A 6,230-nucleotide genomic window follows, 5' to 3' on the forward strand; every position below is an offset into this window, starting at 1 on the left:
ATTTCATTATATTTTCTAGGGCCTTGCTACATCCCCCTAATTTTTGGCCCCCTAATCTCCCTAAATTTCAAACCAAGGCAAAAAAAAAAAAAAAAAAAATGCCCAAAACGACGTCGTTTTGGGCATTAGGGGGATTAGGGGGGCATTTTTAGGGGGACAAATCATTTTCCTATTTTCTATCATTGAGAAATGATTTGTCCCCCTAATCCCCCTAATGCCCAAAACGACGTCGTTTTGGGCATGTTTTTTTTTTTTTTGCCTTGTTCTGATTTTTCGGGGGATTAGGGGCCCCCAAATTCGGGGGATGTAGCACAGCCCTTCTATCATTTTGTACTTGATCATGTAACTTTCGTACTTCTTTGTATTTTGGGAAATTGAATGGAAGTTTGTACCAGTTTTTGTTGTATTGTACTTCATGATGTAAGTAATGTTTATGGAATAAATTTTATTATGATGTAACTTATGTAACTTACTTAATAGCTTTATGGAATGAATTTTATTATGGAATGAATGTACGGAATGAATTTTATAAGTTATTATGATGTAACTTATAATGTTAGTCTGTAATGAATTTTGGGAAACGCTGGTGTCATTGTAAGAGCTTTGTGGATGTTATTTGGCAGATCTGTGGACGAATTTTGTGGATGGTATGTGGATTCATTTTTGTGGATGCTATGTGGATGAATTTTGTGGATGCTTTGTGGATGACTGAATTTTGTCGGTGCATTGTCACTTATCTGTGGCCTGTTATCTGTTGCAGGTTCTCTTATCTGGGTGCATGAATTTTGGTTGTAATGAACAACTTCTGTTATGTGTTGCAGGTTTGTTTGTAATTAACAGATTTGGCAAATCTGTTATCTGCCAACTAGTATCTGTTTGTCACTTATCTGTAGCCTCAACTATTATCTGTTAGCAAGTTGAAAGCAGATATAGAATGTGTGGTACATTTCTTTACCATCGTGCTGACTTCTTCATTAATGAATATCAATACTCTGTTTCTGCATGGTCTATTGTATATTTTTTTGTTTGAAGGGGAGCTGATTAGTTCATAACAATGCACAATGGGAGAAAAATTGCTAATGCACAGGTTGACCCCATGGGGTATGCTTCCACACAACCGTTGTGTTTGAAAAAACAAAACATTTTGTGCCCATATTGATGTTAAGAGTGTATGAGACCGTTGGCTGGTTGTGCACAATTTTTGTTTGCAATTACAGCTTGTGATTCCAGTCAATGATTTCGACACTTAAACCTTATTGTCCATATTGAACGATTCACAAACATGAAGTAATCAACAAAACATAGGTTAATGATAGTTTCTGATATCGGTCATTGACATTACAAAAAAATTACCTTGTCATCGTACCAACAAAAATCATAAGACAACTTTTAGTCGAGGACGGTGACCCAAAAAAATACCTTCAACAAAGTGGACATGATGAAGACATTAACGCATGCACCGTTGCAATGGTTAGCAGAGTATGACGGTCTGTTAGTTTCTAAGTTGTTTATTTTCGCGCGACGATGCCATCTTACAAGACTACGCTTACTATGTCATACACATGTCCAGGTCTGCTAATCCTCGCTCAAATCAACAACCTCGGAGTCTGAGTAATCTGAAAGGTCAAGGTCCGACACCAGTGCAGGATCCTCCATTATAGCCTTGATCGTAGATGCCGGGTTCGATCCATGTATCTTCAACTTTGCCTTTGCGTCCTCTATCCGTGAGTTCCTAATGAGTCGACGAGTCATTTGATCAACCTCACTTTGCAAACGATGCCTAAGTTGGGAGTCGCTGACATGAGGGAATTGCCGCTGCATTTCAACCGATTGGGCTTTTGTGACCTTCAGAAAAGCACATCGACAGTGGTGTTCACACTGAACTCGTTTGGCAAACAGTGAAACTGGAATTCTAAAATACTTCCCCAGGCAAGCATCTTGTATTGGGGTGCAGTTGTAATCCCGTAGAGGTTCAAAACTCCACAGTGGGAACCCTGTTTCAAAGAAACGTCGATCACCGAAGGAATCGATATACCTACTTGCATAATCAAATTCTGGTGACTTCGGTCGGGAGCTGGCAGCCGTTGCAAGTGATTGTCCACGACCACGTTTACCGTCATGTGCATCCATAGGTGTAAAGGTTTTTGATTGAGTCCAACTTTGTTTTCGCAGGTTCACGAAGAATATATGGACGCAAAAACAAACCCAAATGCAAAGGAAACAACACTGGTTGCAAACTTTTTTGTGGTTGGTTGTAAATGTTAAATTACCTTAAACCCGTAGTCATTAATACGTTGGTGGTAGGTTTAAAGATGTGAACACACTTATTGTTGTTTGGTGGCAACACCTACCCAAACTGCATAAAAGCAACTTAATGACTGCGGGTATTTCATTTAATAGGTTCGGTGCAATTAGAACGGTATATGTATCTGATAAGAGCAATTTTGCTAACCTTTATGGATGAGTAGACATGTAATTGGGTTGGGGCACAAATACAAATGACGAATGTGAATGTATGATGAACTGTGGGTGTGGAAATCAATGATAGTGGGATAGTACTGATGGAAGGTACAATGCACGTGTGTTGGAAATGCCAAATAATGGACGATCAGGGGTACTGAACGGATGACTTGGTGCATGCAAGAAGGAACGAATTTTTGCAAGATGAATTCGGCCAGTTTGAGAAATTAATACGATGTATGTCACAATGCATGAGGTCTTCTGCAAACATACAAGTCATGTACCATATATTACAAATACTTACAGCATAGTGTTGTGTAATATTATGAATCTGTACATTCCTTTAAAAAAGTAGTCAGTAAAATAAACCATACACATATTCCTACAAAATGTCCGATTCGAACAAGATTGAAGCTATTGTTGAAGCTCATGTTGCTCCTGTATTCCAGTAGTTGCAAGCTATCTACGAAAGGCTAAATGAAGTGGACACACGGTTGTCAAGTTTGGAGCGGCAAGTCGGCGCTATCAAGCAGAACGTTGATTGGCTGACCGATGACAAATTGGAGGCGGACGAAGCGAAATCTGATAAGACAATGGATGAGGACAGTCAATCAGACAGTACGGACAACTCTTCAGAAGACGCTGCTGATGATGCAGCAGATATGTAGATTTGATTTATTTTTTTTTTAACCTTCCCCGTAAGCTATGAAAGTTTTGTTTTGGCTGGAGTCATATGTGCTAATGGGCTAATATATAACTTACCTACGAAGAGTATCGAGTTTTCATTCATAATGTGGTTTCTTTCATTTTTGAAAATTAATTTTCCCTTTTTTGTAATTAAATTATAAATTAACTTCGGTAACAAAAGCAGTCGTAAATTATATATAGTTACAGTCGCATTCATCCGAACAAGAAACATGCGTAAATAAAATAGTACTAAGTCAGCAGCCACATCGACATGTTTGATCCATGTTTACATTTGACTTGCACTTTGCAGTTGGTTCATATTTACATCGTCCAGCAAAAACAATACTGGGGAGCCATAATTAACATCCATATTGAAATCAAAGAATAAAAAATTAGTTAAGTCCTATTGCCACCCAAATTACTGGCGTACTGGAAGCCCATTCCCATCACTGGCCTAGCTTGTGGCATTGCTCATATGAAGGCACTCCCGGTACTCTGCGATCTTTGCATTATTGACATCCATAACGATGTCAACCAACAACTTATGACGCACAGAGGGAGCGAACTTTGTACAGAAAGATCATAAGACAAATCAGTTAAAATTGCAGGACATACAAGGAAGGATTTGATTGACAAATGGAAATTAAGCGGTAGAATGTACCTTGTGTGGATCGGGGCTTAAATCAGGTTGCTTCATGAATTTGATGACGAACATCCCACAGTCAAACGTGCTACAAAAATAATTTCACATTAAAGTTGTCATCAATACTTAATAGGTTCGTTAAGTCAGTCATGCAGCATAGACATTAATGTGAGGGAGGGATTCTGGATTACTCGTCCAGTTGTTGTACTGGCCTCTCATCTAACATGCAGCGGTGGAAGCTACGCACGTCTGTAACATAATCATTTCCAAAGTGTAATTGCAACAAGTCGTGCATAGTTTGAACCTATTCCACAAGGTTGAAGTTGGTTTACGTAAAGGATGTTCAAGTTTTTTGTAGCGTTCAGAAATGTACCAGAAGGACATACCAAAATTTTAGCTGCATTTAGCTTCCTTTTGTTCGGTCGGTTGGATGGGACTGAGTCGAATAGGTAGGCTACACGGTCCACCATATCAATTTTAACGCACAACCAATGCACTTCTCTGTAATTGAAAGGCATGTAAATCTACACGTAAACACAATGGCAGACCTTGTTTAGAGGCCATGCAAACATGTAATGGCTTTCATATTTTCGTTTTAATATAACGGGACGAACATTGATATTACCCTCTGGCATGCATCAATCGCACCAGTGTATCTGTCATGTTCGAAAAATGATGTGACGATATGTTCATGGTGCAGAGGTTGCATATCTTTATTTAGAATCAAAGTCTGCACGTGTAATGCATAAAGGTCATTGACGGAAACATTTGTCAAAATATGTCATACACAATACACAACGTAGCTTTAAACACTTACTTACCGACAGATATACGGGAAAGAACCAATCAGTGTGCCTCCCGTCATTGTGTAAATCCCTCTGTCGATTAGTCAATTGCACCACCACCAAGTTGATTGGCTGGAACATTGTATGCAAGACACAAGGCAAGTTGATTAGAAAGGTTTCTGAGTTCAGGGGTACTGAAAAACGCAGATTCATATTTGTGCAGCCAACACTTATAGTGTCGGATAGCCACGACCCTGGTTTGAGCGTGCGCATGTCACGCCGGGTGCCAACTTCACATGCCCATCCATGAAGATTCATGGAAACAACAATGTCCCTACAAGCAATAAATGATCCTTAGAACGATAGTTATTTCACAATGGATTGTCATTTAAAATTTGCAAGTAGTAAATGAAACAATACATTTCATTTTTGCTATCGTCAAATACATAGTAAAGAAGTTTTTGTTCCTCCGCCGATAACAACCCTTCGCTGTCCAACATCGTCAACGAGTCCTACAAAAATAAACAGCCAACTAACAGTACACATTTCATAAAAATATTGAAGCTTACATTACAAGGTCGGTAGTCATAAAAAAGAACGTGAAATTATGTAAAAACTGTGAGCCTCAGAGTTTTTCCAACTTGTGATGTTTGGTGCGGAGTTTGTTAGAAATGTGTACTAACATATGGCAGCAGTCATAACTGCAAACATGCAATTTTTTGACAACTAGTACAATACAACACAGATGATTGTAAAATTACTGATTCACATTATTGATGTGGGCATGAATTGGGTATTCAGAACTTGTGGGGGCATTAAAGGCAGTATTTGTACCTTGTTCACGTTGTCCACACCATCAACATCCACAGGTGAACTGCTGTCGTCAACTCCACTATTTGTTTTGTTATCGATGCACAATTGCATATCCCCGACCTCAGTGGCTTGAACTCCACTTCTGTGCATTTTTCCTTTTCCTTTTCCTTTTCGTCTTCCCTTTGCACTTCCTTTAATGATTCCAGTTGCTCCCAATGGTTTGCCAAGCTTAGTAGGAGAAGTATGCACATCGCACGCCACGTTCTTCACGCCCACTGACTGAAGGTCAGGACTGTATTTATCTTCAGTTTCATATGTTTCCCCTGACTAAAGGCCTTCCTTCTTGTTGTTGTCCCCACCTTCTTCGATGTTCAGCTTGTGCCCATCATGCAAATGACTTTTGTCCCTTGCCAAGGTTCCCTTCAAAATCTGTTGTTGGTGATCCACCCCTTGTATATCTGAAATATTACACTCCATTGGGTTAACTTCGTCAGATGGTTTGACCACGCCATCGTCATGCGCCTCGACTCCAACAGCAGGGTCCACACCCTGTTTGGCCACGCCTGTCGGTTGCGGTGTAGAGAATATACCTTCGATGAGGTGGTGTAGCATTTGCTTCAGTTCACGTAAATTGGTTTGTTCAGTGAACGGTTCGTTGCAGCCCAAACTGAAACGTTGAAGCAGTTGCTTCAGCATTTCCTTCAGTTGAGCAACATTGGAGGAGAGGTTAATGATACACACATCATTGCCTTCCACCTAATCATACATACACATTCGTGAACTTAGTCTTACAAATCATCTTCAAATGATGTGGCTCAACTGTGTGAAAATTGCGTAATGCT

The sequence above is a fragment of the Camellia sinensis genome, chromosome 15, assembly GCF_055761805.1.
Source record: "Camellia sinensis isolate YWXY chromosome 15, ASM5576180v1, whole genome shotgun sequence".
Classification (NCBI taxonomy): domain Eukaryota; kingdom Viridiplantae; phylum Streptophyta; class Magnoliopsida; order Ericales; family Theaceae; genus Camellia; species Camellia sinensis.